This window comes from Chenopodium album, chromosome 3 (genome assembly GCF_948465745.1).
Source record: "Chenopodium album chromosome 3, dcCheAlbu1.1, whole genome shotgun sequence".
Lineage (NCBI taxonomy): Eukaryota > Viridiplantae > Streptophyta > Magnoliopsida > Caryophyllales > Amaranthaceae > Chenopodium > Chenopodium album.
The window spans coordinates 84,544,090-84,556,639 of NC_137836.1; the positions used below are offsets into that span (position 1 = coordinate 84,544,090).

A 12,550-nucleotide genomic window follows, 5' to 3' on the forward strand; every position below is an offset into this window, starting at 1 on the left:
ACTAAAAGCTTGTCACATGACTCCAAAGGGTATTAAAGACTCATAATAATTTCTATAGCTCTTGTTTTATCTTCTTTATGTAATTTAATTTCCTTGATATAAGGCTGGCATTGTAAACCTACGTGATTTAGGAATAGGTACTTCAATAGGTCACCATACTTGTAACGACATGGTATATGAGTATATGGCACTCATACACTAGAGGTGTTAAAACCACACCCAACCCAACTTGATTCGAAATCGACCTGAAAAATATACAATTCAGTTATTCAGATTTCGACTTGCATTGTATAAACACAATAATTTATCATTACTCGTGTTTAAAATAGATCCGGCTGAAATTGATTTCATCGAATGTAACCCGAACACCCAAATTGACACTTCTAAGTCACACTCATACAGTCATACTACATAGCCAACATAGGTACCGGGTATAAGCATATAACCAGATGTAGTGGATTTGTTAGGGGTTTTTCTACATTAACAAATTTACTTATTGCCATATAAAAAAAATTAGATAAGTATTATGCTAAATTTATTATTTATATCATCTATTAGAGTTCTATAATCCACGTTTTAAATATATCACACATCTAAATTACAGTACAAGTCGAAACATCCAGTGCCAATTTTAGCAGGTAAACCAAGACAATTCCTTGCAGTAGGAGTTTGCAAGTTGTCAACTTCTCCAGAAGCTGCTTGAGTGATGAACTTAGAGGGAGTCTCAAAGGCCATCTTGCTCAATGGAGATATCGATTCGGCTAAGCTCCCAAATCTGTTCAATGGCCTATACTTGCCCGTATGTGTCATGTAATCAGCAATTAAGGTCAAGTGCCGCATGTCCACTGTAACTCCATAGTGGCCAAACACTGAAAATATTTCTGCTATAATGGTAGCTCTTGCTGCTTCAACCCCGTAAGTATCAAGCATCGCATGTATGTCATTGGACATAATGAACTTGAGATCAAGCTCATCTTGCAGATTCCAAAAGGTAGTAAAATCCACACCTGCAGTCTGAAGAGCAGGACGAGAATTTTCACTTTTTTTAAGCATTGAGAACCCTCCATTTCCTGAGTCATCCAAATGAAGCTCCACAGCTTTACAATGCTCGATCTTGCCAGGGTTCTTGACATAAACTTTCTCAGCTGTCTTCTGAGCAATCTGCACAAAACCTCGAGTGAGAAAATATAACTTAATGATATCTAAGACATACTTCTTCATCACATAAAATCAATGAAGTTTCTCTAATGCCAGTCATGAAGGTATAGTTTAAAGTGTAGGTATGTTCAAACAGCGGTCACATAAGCACAAACATAAATAGTCTACAAGATGATGAAAACCAACAGAAACAAATACGAATTTTTGCATTACCAACATACCTGTGTTAGCAATATATGCGGTTCATTGGTTAACTTAAAATGGACTTCGAAAAACAGTCCATCACAAGCAACATGTATTGCTCTATCTTTAGCTGATGTTTTTCTTTGTTCAGCTTCTGATTTTTCCTTTTGCGGCTGCAGTGAATCCGGGTCAGAGGAGGCTTTTAGTTCTTCTTGCTCCACACTTTCTTTCACAATTTCATCCTCGTTCAGTTCTACCTCCTCCTCAACTTCCTCTTCAGAGTCGTCATCCTCATAGTCCACCTCATCTTTAGATCGCCCTTTCTTTTTCCGAGCCTTTGAACTGAAAGGATCATCCTCTTCTTCACTATCACTATCTTCTTTTGTTTGTGACTCACACTCAGAGCCATCTTCGTCCATCTCATCTGAACCTACCGTTTGGGCTTGGGATTCCAATTTAATACCACTTATCCTTGAAAGCAAATGCAAATGACTTGATATTCCCGCTTCCATTTTCTTCAAATACTCATTTAGCAGGGTATTTTGACAGTCTTCTAAAGTTACATCAGTGTGACGAGGATAAAGTTCAGGATCATAAAGCTTTAATTTCAGCTTGTAAATACTGCAGATTTCATGTTCCTTAATGGAAAATGGAAGAACACTAACTTCCATGTTTTCTATCAAGTCAGCAACCGAAATCCTCTTTAACTTTGCAGCAAGCTGCTCTGCATCATCCCTGCAAATGTACAGCATATAAATCAGCAGAAATTCGTGAAATGAAAAATATAATAACCATAGATATTGCAACATTATAGGCACTGAGAAAAGTAGAACTTTGCATCATTGCATGTGGCAGAAACTCGAAAGAACAGCAAACAATTCTCCATTCCGACAATTACAAACAAATGTGATAAGCAGACTCGTATGTAGACCTTCATAGATCCTAATACTAGGAAAATCATTGTTTTTCCCCAAGAAAATCCAACTCCACATGTAACAATTAATTGCCATATGCACAAAAGTTCTTGTACCATTCCACATTCACCTTCCTTTCTGATTTCTCCTTTTATTTGTTGGCAGTTGAAAACTTTAGGTTCAAACAATTCGGCACAGATAATCTGTCTGTCTCTAATTACACATAATGAGATTTGATCAAAGTGCGAGAAAGAAAAACAGAACTCACATTGCCTTGCATTTTAGCAAAGGGCATGTCATAGTAGGAGTCTTAATGGTCTTTGACGCATCCTTTAAAATCTCTGACAGACGTGGAATTCCCAGCGTCACATTCATCTCTCCTCGACCAGCATGATGGAATGTATTCAATCTGAAAATTCATAATCACGAAACCAAAAATAGAGTGCATAAATTAAAGGGTTCCTGAGCGAAAGTGGATACCACTTGCAATCTGGCAATAACATGCTATGAATAAACTTCATTTTTTAGCTATTCTCTCGGGTAACAAGAAAAAAAAAATGAATTAATGAAGAAATATGAGAAAAGCATTAAAATATGATTGTACAGATGAGAGGTTGGTGCAGTAAAAAAAAAAAAAAAAAAAAAAAAAAGCATCTAACAGCTTGTAAGAACATGACTTGAGCAAAATCCAATTTCAGGACATCTAGTCTAAGTATTCTGAAAGACAATAGGCATAACGCGTGGAGGAGCTTAAAACAGAGAATGTTCCACCTTCTCTTGTATAAAGCAATATTATACAGAAATCACATCATACTAACTGGCTAACTGCTGCACTTACTGCATGTTAGAAGAACCAACTAGCCACAACTTTTTTAATCCTCACTTAAAAGTTTTCCTGCTGCTGATAACCAAAAAAACTTAATATTTACACAAACTAGGAGGGAGAATGAAGACCTACGTCATTTGGGTGGAAGGTTCCCCAATGGACTGTGCGGCAATGATTCCAACAGGCTCCCCTGGATGAGCAAGACTCATGTAGTATTTGTTCTTAACCAATTTCAGAAAGTTCAAACAATCCTTGGGGTGTGTATGTCGAGAATTCAATGCTGCTGCATGATTTTTTAAGAATTCTTCAGCTTCCTTAGCAAGTTGATTTGGAACTTCATTGTCTTCTACAACATACTTGGAAAAGCATTCATCATCATTTTCACCAACAGGATTTTTGCTAGCGATCAGTTGTTGATTCTGGAAGGAAAATTCAAAATCAAAATATAGTAAGTCTTACATAGAATTTGAAAGGAACCCTAAAACATTTGTAGGTTAAGGCATCCCAACCAATGCTAATGCTTCAAACTGTCGAATATAGCTCATCTTATGAACATCAACCCCATCTTCTCCATAGCGAAACTGGATGATGGACCCATCTCCATCACGAACTGTGTAGTCATAATTAACACTGAGGCACTCCAGATTTTTAATCAAGCACCTTTGCAGGTATCCACTGCGAGATGTTTTGACAGCTGTATCGACTAATCTATAAACAAAAAGACAGCACATGAATCAAAAAAAACTAAACATCAAGTTATTCTTAACTAACACCTTCACCTCAAACCCCTGATTCCGTATTACATGTAAAAGAAAATTTCGTACATAAAACTTAAATAATGGGGCTACCTAAAACAGGAAAGGGGAAAACTAAGCCCACCTTCCTAGCAAATTACAAGAATCTGAAGGCAAAGCTACTTCGAATTCAGTATATTAATAATTCCTTAAAATATAGGAAAGATGATGATCCTAAGTTCCTAACTAGGTTTCTTTCCCCCCTTAAAAAACACTGGTCTGGAATTAGTCATTCCAGAGTCCAGACAGTGTGATTAAGAGCGTATTATGAGCTTCAAATCTTAAAACACGTGCAAAGTTATCTCAGCTAGCTACTTTCCATTTAGGTGGATTGTCACTGCTATTTAAGGCATAGATAAAAGTTCTACATGAGACATTTTGGGGGCAGAAATTAAATGTCTGAGAAAAACAATTGACAAAGTATACCCTTCGCGACCAGCCATGCAGTGGAAATAAAACTCTTGGGGGCGGAGACCAGTGAGATAACGATCACTAATAAATCCTCCAGCTCGAACTGAACTGTCCCAAGGGGCAAAACATGGTAATGTCTTTCCAGAGACCATCCGAGGTACACGCTTCCCTTCCAGCTCTTGTTGACCCAGCAAGAGAGAAATTTGTTGGAAATTGAACTGCCAAATGTAAAAAGAAAATGAATACCAGTGAGGATCACATGAGATTGCAGCCCAGCTGTAGCAAGTGTACAAACCAGCAAACTTAGAGAATATAGGAGTCACTAGTCGAATGAGAAAAAATAAGGTGGTATTGTTAGAAATAAACATCAAAGCATTAATCTGTCAAAATAAACAATGTCAAATCACTCAAATGCATGTTATTTTGATCATAATTATTTAATTATGCTACTTTTTTAAGCTTGTATTTGTAAAGCAATTATATGCTTTAGCTTGTTGACATAATTACCATTTATGTGTGACCATTCAAAATATAAATCTGATCATTTTGATTGGACTATTGGAGTCATTGGACCACGAACTAATATGTTCAGACATGAAGAGCAATAAAGCAACAAGCCAGTTAGAGTCAAAAACTTACACTGCCACCTTTAGCTCCAGAGAGTGTCATAAGAGAAAGAGCGTTTCTCCGAAAAGGCTTAACTAGACCTTCAGGAAATAGCTTAGTGACAGCTGAGCTCAATGTATTAAGCTTACTTCTCATCATCCCATCAAGTAGCATTATTGCAGATTCTCCATTAGCCCGAATTGCTTTCTCTATTCCAACTTGCATCTCCAAAGAGTCTAAAAGGACGGAAAGAAAAGGACAAAGCTAAATTTTAGAACAATTAACAAGTAAATTGCAATACAAAATTATGAATTAAGACACAATAACAAGAAGCCGCACATAGCTTTCAAGTCTAATAAAGGAAAGCCTTGGAAACTCCTCCATGTAATGCATGTTATACATTGACAAGTGAGACTAAAGATACATAGCAATTTATCAAAAAAAAAAAGAAAAAGAGGTAGTATGTGATACCAAGGTCAAATTATAAAGTCAAAACACAATACCTTGTTCCAAGAATATTTTTATTGTGTTGTGATTTGTTTTGAGCTTTGAAAGCCTTTCACAATTGGAAATTTGAGGCTTTAATAGGATGGTTTCAAGACTTAAGTGAAACCAAGGTAGAAAAATAGGTGAACTAGGAGAGCCTCTACCCCTAGTAGTTTTGTGTTAGCAAAGAAGTTATCCCAATGAAATAGAGTATCAAACAATGGAGCATAGTTGTTTTAAGGAACTTAGACATGAGAATGGTCAATCTGGTGACCCAAATTAAACTTTTGGATGAAAGGAGCAACATCATTCATTAAAATCATGGTATGCCCCAGTACCCCACTCACATTAAGTGGTAAAAGAGTTGGTCGAAAGAAAATTGCTATCATGAACAAATTTTTGCAGATAAAATCATGATAAATCCTTAAGTGACAGAGATTAAGAGACTTAAGACATAATGCGATATTAACTCTTCTTAAAGTTAATGAAGGCAAAAATTCTACAGTGAAGAACTATATTACATACCTAAATGTTCTTTCTCACGCCCAATAAATTGTTGGTGAACATCGTTGCCACAGTTAAGGCAAGCATCAAGCAACTTTTTCCTTTGGTTGTCACAAGGTTGTACTAGGAGATCATGAACTCCGCAAGTAAAACCATGCATCATCTAAAGCATAGCATGAGCAAAAAAAATATTAATGCAAGTCACATGCAACGTTGCAATTGCAATATCAAATCATAAACAAATCATTCCACAATAAGTGGAAAAAAAATCAATAAGAAAGCAGGAGGCCACCTGTAGAAAAGCAATCAAAACACGACATAATGCAGTAAGCAAGTGTCCTGCAGCTTTAGACCCATACATCTCCTGCACTGTGTGAATTAATCCATACTTTCCAAACTGCTCCTTGTCAATAACCCCTTGAATTAGTTCATTTTTGTAAACAAACACAACATCTTCATCAATGCTGTGACTAGAATACCCAGACATCCTTCTTTCCAAACCAGTTTCGAAATGTTTTTTTCTGAACGTCCAACACTCTTTTTCACTGCTTTTTGTTAAACTTCCAACATTCATCTTCTTAGATTTCCGAATCTTTTTAAATTTTCGAGAAACCTCATCAGTTGCTTTAAGACTTTCACCATTCTTCTTAGATTCATCCATCCCAAAATACTCTCGTGCAATTTTTGCACGCTTTTGAGCAGTAAACGGTAAGTATCCTGTTGTGATTTGATTTAAGATTGCAGTTATGACCTGTACAGGAGTGATTAAAGAATGTCAAAGCTAAGTCCATTGAGAAGGTTAAAAGATAAGATTTCTAACACCTAAGATATACAAATGATTGATACAGCGTTATAGACAAGCATTCATTCGAACCTGCTTCCCTGTCCAAAGCCTCTTTGGTCTAATTATAACCGGTGGATAAGCCTGTACCACATTTTCTGAATCCAAAACAGATAATTTCTGGCCTGAGAGAGGGGACGCCAAAAGAACACACACCGGACATACAAATAAGTTGATTAAATTCTTCCAAGGTAAGAAATGTATCCCTCTTTGTGAGAAGCACAGCACCTACAATGTTATCCTATTTACAAGTACAGATACATGAGAAACATTAAAAACAAATAGGGAAAAAAAGATAGTGGGATATAGGCAGGAAAAATTCAATCATATTGAGTTATTGACCCTCAGTTAATATTAAAGATTAAAACCTGAATTAAGCCTCTTTTAGGATCACCACGAGTAGGAACAATATACTGGTTATCAGCATTGACAATATTGTAAGCTTCAGCCCGGGAGATCTCATCTTGTGGAAAGTGAACATTAATTTCATCACCGTCAAAATCAGCATTGAAGGAGCTGAATCAAAACAACCACCAAGTAGTGACAAGTTAAGCATCAAAAATCTAGCAGAATTATATACCAAAGAATCATTGTAGGAAGAAAAACATACTCGCAGTTAGCATAATGAAAACGAAGAGTCCTCTCTTCAGGCAAGACACGAACAGTAAGTGCAATCATACTTGGTTTATGGAGAGTTGGCTGTAATTTAAAAAATGTATCAGGGACTAAAAAAGCATTAGACAGAAGTAATTTATTATCTCTTCATACAGTCATACCTGGCGATTTACCAGAACTATGTCCCCATTACGCAGGTGACGCTGTACAACCTTCTCTTCATAGTTATTACTAAAAGTCTTCCCCGATTGTGTTGTGACTCCTCTTGAAGATGATAATTTTTTTGCGAAAGCTACCCGCGATTTCCTACTGCATGATAGTTTATAATTTGATACTTTATCAGCATAGTGTGTGGCACCAGGGTGAATCTCAGGCCCGTTGAGAATGGCATCCTTTAACTTTGTCAAATTCCATGGTGTCACTCTCTGCATTGACAACATAAAACTTCAATTGAAACCACAACCTTATTGTCCAATATTAACTCTCTTCCAAGGTTGCAAAAGCTTAATTTCAAAGAGATCAATCTCACCTCTGGATAGGTCAACTTTAATGCAAAAACAAGAGGAATACCAATCTCATTGGTAGCTAAATAAGGATCAGGTGATATTACAGAACGACAAGCATAATTAACTGTTTTCCCAAGCATCTTGTGCCGGAATATGCCTTCCTTTTTATCCAGCATTTGACATATTCCAGAAGTCTTATTTCTTTGTGCTAGACCTGACAATGTGGATAAATTAAGGGTGATCAAAGAAGCTTTATTTAGGCAGCAACTTGTCATTCTATGAACAAGACAAGACATAGTCACACATGATCAGTTTCAGCAAATTTATCCAAACAAAGACAAGATAAATTTATCTAAAGCAGCCAATAACCGGCATATTCAGGAGAAAATCTGTGTGATATTAGGATACTAATCAAAACAACATCTACACTTGTTAGAGTTACTGAAACTATGAATAGAATTATAACAAGACGTAACGCAAGATGAATCTCTATCACATGTTTGAACAAGGTCATAATATGAATATCATGGACAAGAAGGTGATGATTGATGAATAAACAATGATGCAGACTCACCTGCTGCACGCTTGTTGTTAAAATAAACATTTATATATTGTTGAAGATTCATCCACCTACTAAGAATAACATCAATCTCAGCATGCTGCTCATAAGCATTAGCCAAGGACACATTAGCATCCAAAATCTTGCCCAACAGAACAGTTTGAGGATGCTCCGTAACCTAAAAGAACAACAATCATAACCCTGTAAATGTGAGTGTGCATTATAAAGATGTAATACAGCAATACAACCAAAAAGTCATCAGCAGTAACAATGAAAGGCAGAATCGCTATTATACCAGTTGTAAACTTGTAGCCAAAACCAAAAGTTTGCAGTCATAAAACAAAGTTCATAACTTGCATCTAACAAAAGGAATTATTATCTCAAGGTCCTCATCTAACAAATCCTTGCCTCTAAAATGAATCATACTAATGTCCTTGATGCTCTCCCCAAGTCCAAGCACTTCCACATCCCAAAAAAACCTAGAATTAGTTCTCATAGTTTTCTTATACCATATTAGCCATTATTACATGAATTATATCACAAAATAAAAAGGGAATTATCACTACAGAATTACTCTATGATACTAGAGTATACTTTAAACTTCATGATCCGTAATAAACTACTTTAAAAATTGACCTGATAATTCATGCTTTCTCTCTAGTAGTCTAGTGTCAATTATCAAAAAAAATTTCTTTTATTGTATTTTTGAAAAAAAAAAAAAGGCACAAAGACAAATAGTTAGCCAGCTTAACAAGCTTGATAAAAGATAATCACCTTCATAAATCACAATAAACAAGCAGCGAAATCTTCCCAGGTTAGTTGGGGTGTACAAGAGAGAATATAGTTGAAACTTACTAGTACACCTTTCGAAGCATTACGAAACTTCGTAGGAGGCACAAGAATAGTTTTTAAGAAGAACAACGTAAAAGCTGATTTCTTCTGAGATGTATTGTGAAGTAGCCGAATATCAAAAATGAATGAGCATAACCGAGCCTCATTTTCCCAAAGACGCTCTACTATCCCTCTGACCTGCAAGTATCAAGTTAATTGCATCATGTCCATGTTAGTATTTATTCAATACCTCTTGCTAAAGAATCAAGAGCATACATAAAACTAGAAAAGCTTGAGCTACAGTTTGAACTATCCTTGATATATGATCTGAAAAGGAGAAATAACATACTTCTGTTGGCAATAGAGAACGTGGTTTTTTCCACTTCATATATTTTAACAGCACATCATCATTTATTTTCCTCCGCTTGTTTGATGGACCTTCAACATCTCCTTCATCCATATGTTCATCCAACTTATGCCCTCTGATAATATTTGCCTTTGTGTTGTCATCACTCCAGCCACCCTAAAAAAGAGTAATTATATACATATCAACTTAGAAAGAAAGAAATCATATTAATAGTTTATATAATCAGTTAGTCAATGATTAAACATTGAGAGAAAATTTTCCTCATTTAGTCTCAACAAAAATGTTCTGTAAACATTTATCTGGTTTCTAGCAGCAATATTTATAATCCCAGTTCACCACCGAAACTCAATACAGTGAACAGAATGAAAAACAAAATCATGTTGGCAGAAGAAACACACAACTAATAAATCCATGTTCAATATTTTGATAGAATACATTTACAATTTAAAATTATCATTAACTACTGTGTTAATGTAAATGCATCCTTATAACTCCAGGATAGATTCCGAGTATTCCCTGCAACTCATAAGTTAGACTCCATGAACTCCTCCATACACCAGTATAATACCCAATCAAAAGGAGTAGGGAAGACAAAGCAATCCTTAAATTACAACTGTATTTGACTAAGTTTTCAGAATCAATCTCGTTCATCTCAATATATAGATAGCAGAATAACCAAATAAAGTATTTTCAAATAAACACAAAGTAGTCATTACACACATACGACTAACTCAACCAAAAGGGAAAAGTAATCGAAATTTGCAGCTTGTTAGTATATATATTTACCATGTGAATCAAACCAAAGGTTGGTTTAGTAATGGGAGGACTCTTGACATCACAATGACTACACTTGGTCCTTTTCTTCATCATGAAATTATCCAAGACTGATAGTGTTTCAGAAAGCTGAAAAGAGGTCCAAACATCATCACCCCTATTATCACTGTCCTCGTGATCATTACTTAAAACACGACCATCATCATGTAACTCTCTAGCACCAGAAACATCACCCTTGATTATAAGGTTCAACTTAGAGATGCACATTTCAACCTGCAAGCATTTTAAAAACCGTACCAACCAACATTCATTTAGGCATGATACATACGTCTAAAAAATCATATATACAAGCAAGAAATCAACAAGGAGCTTAACAAGGACTAAGGGCCTGTTCATATTTACTGAACTGAGCTGAGCTGAGCTGAACTGATTGGAGCTGAGCTGAACTGAACTAAACTGAACTAAGCTGAAATGAATATTTTATGAGAGAGGGAAATTAAGAGCTGAACTGAACTGATTGGAGCTGAATTGAACTGAACCTGAAAATAAGTAAATATGAACAGGCCCTAACTAGGTTCATTATATTATTTGCCACGACGAAATAGTATATTACCTCCTCTTGTGATGCCTTGAATCGGTAACAAATCAAACAAGTGTTCTGTACAACACGTATGAGCCTATCGAACAATAAAGGGTGGTAAACCGGTGACACAAGATCAATGTGACCAAAATGTCCTGGGCAAAAATGGTCACGAAGACCACACTTTTTGCAACTGTACATAAAATAAAACAACAATGTCTTAAAACAAACAATATGCACATTCTAACAATCAAACAAAACAATCAACAAACATAATGCCACCCCCTTAATTAATTATACTCCGTAACCAAATCTCAACCCTCACGATTTTTTTTGGTCCATCAAATTTGCCCGTATTAGAATTAATCGAATTTGCCCGTGCCACAGCATTATAATAATCATTATTTGTCGCTTTTTGCACAATTTTCAATGTAATATTGTAATTAAAATACTCGTACGTCGAAATAAAATAAAATAAAATGACATACAGAGTATAATCATTCATCGGACCCAAAAGAGGATCAAAGAGGCCACCAGGGAGAGGCCGGCCAACAGTGTCAAGCATATTCGGGTTCGTAATATAAAGAACGCTAAGCTTCTTTGCTTCTTCATCCGTCATTAACCCGAATTCGACTTCCTTCACACATTCTGTTGCTACCTATAAATTCAATCACAAGAACAAATTAATTTTTCAAAACAAAAACATAGAATTATAGACTAAATCAGTTGCTCAATTTTTTTTTTTTTTTTTTTTTTTTGAGGATATCAGTTGCTCAAATTGATTATACCTCTGTTCCATTCATCTTCAAGATTATAGAGAATTGAACCAAAAATTCTCTCTCCTCTCGTGAAATCACTCTATTTATAAGAAGAAGAAAGAAAGAAAAAAAAAAAAGTTTTAGTGATTATAGGAGTTGATCGCGAAATATTCACTTTTGTTTTTTATTTTAGGATTTTTCTAAAGTATGCCCCAAAGTTATTGAATTTATAAGGTGTATCATGCTTTTAAAGTATGCCCCAAAGTTATTGACGGTCGTTTTCGTTAACGAACGCTAAGTGACGTTATTAATTTAACATGTGTCTTGTTCTAATTGGTCTAGCACTTTAATAAAATAAAAATAAAAAAGTCAGAAAATAAAATAATTAAAACTTAATTAAGAATTAATTAAAAAAAATAACCAAGTAACCCCTCCCACTACCACAACCTAGCCCATCAGTGCACGTCATCATCACCTGCATTCGACTGCCCACCCTCGCCCAGACAATTCTTCCTGTCGGTGAGCCCCCGCCTTTTCCCCCTCGCCCTCCTTCCTTCCTTAACACTCCATGAACACAACAACGTGACGCAAGCCAACCCAGAAAACCGACGACTGCCCTTATTCCTCCATTAAACCACCACAAAACAGCCAACAATTCCTTTCCCCCGCCTTGAAACGACCCTCCCTCGTCATTTCGGGGTGTGGGAAAGGGAGTTAGGGGTTGTTTTAGGTGGGGGAAGGAAGGAGAAGCATTGTCGGGTGGTTGGGGTTTCGAGAAAGAAGGTAGATGCAGCGGGGATTAAGGGAAAGGGAGGGTGTATGTCAGGGGTGGGTTAG

General features: G+C 36.0%; 1 pseudogene across 1 annotated transcript; it reads right to left on the bottom strand.

Moving 5' to 3' along the window:
- Positions 1 to 575: 575 nt before the first annotated feature.
- On the bottom strand, positions 576 to 11,625 carry LOC145620966 (DNA-directed RNA polymerase I subunit 1-like; annotated as a pseudogene). Its single transcript, XR_014108326.1, has 20 exons — positions 11,444 to 11,625; positions 10,989 to 11,148; positions 10,388 to 10,648; positions 9,584 to 9,757; positions 9,259 to 9,432; positions 8,419 to 8,581; positions 7,868 to 8,058; positions 7,500 to 7,763; positions 7,334 to 7,422; positions 7,092 to 7,239; positions 6,757 to 6,964; positions 6,175 to 6,633; positions 5,904 to 6,045; positions 4,926 to 5,128; positions 4,302 to 4,504; positions 3,591 to 3,789; positions 3,214 to 3,500; positions 2,524 to 2,664; positions 1,380 to 2,076; positions 576 to 1,161 (listed from the first exon to the last, which is right to left on the bottom strand). The product of XR_014108326.1 is annotated as a DNA-directed RNA polymerase I subunit 1-like (transcript).
- Between the last annotated feature and the right edge of the window lie 925 nt (positions 11,626 to 12,550).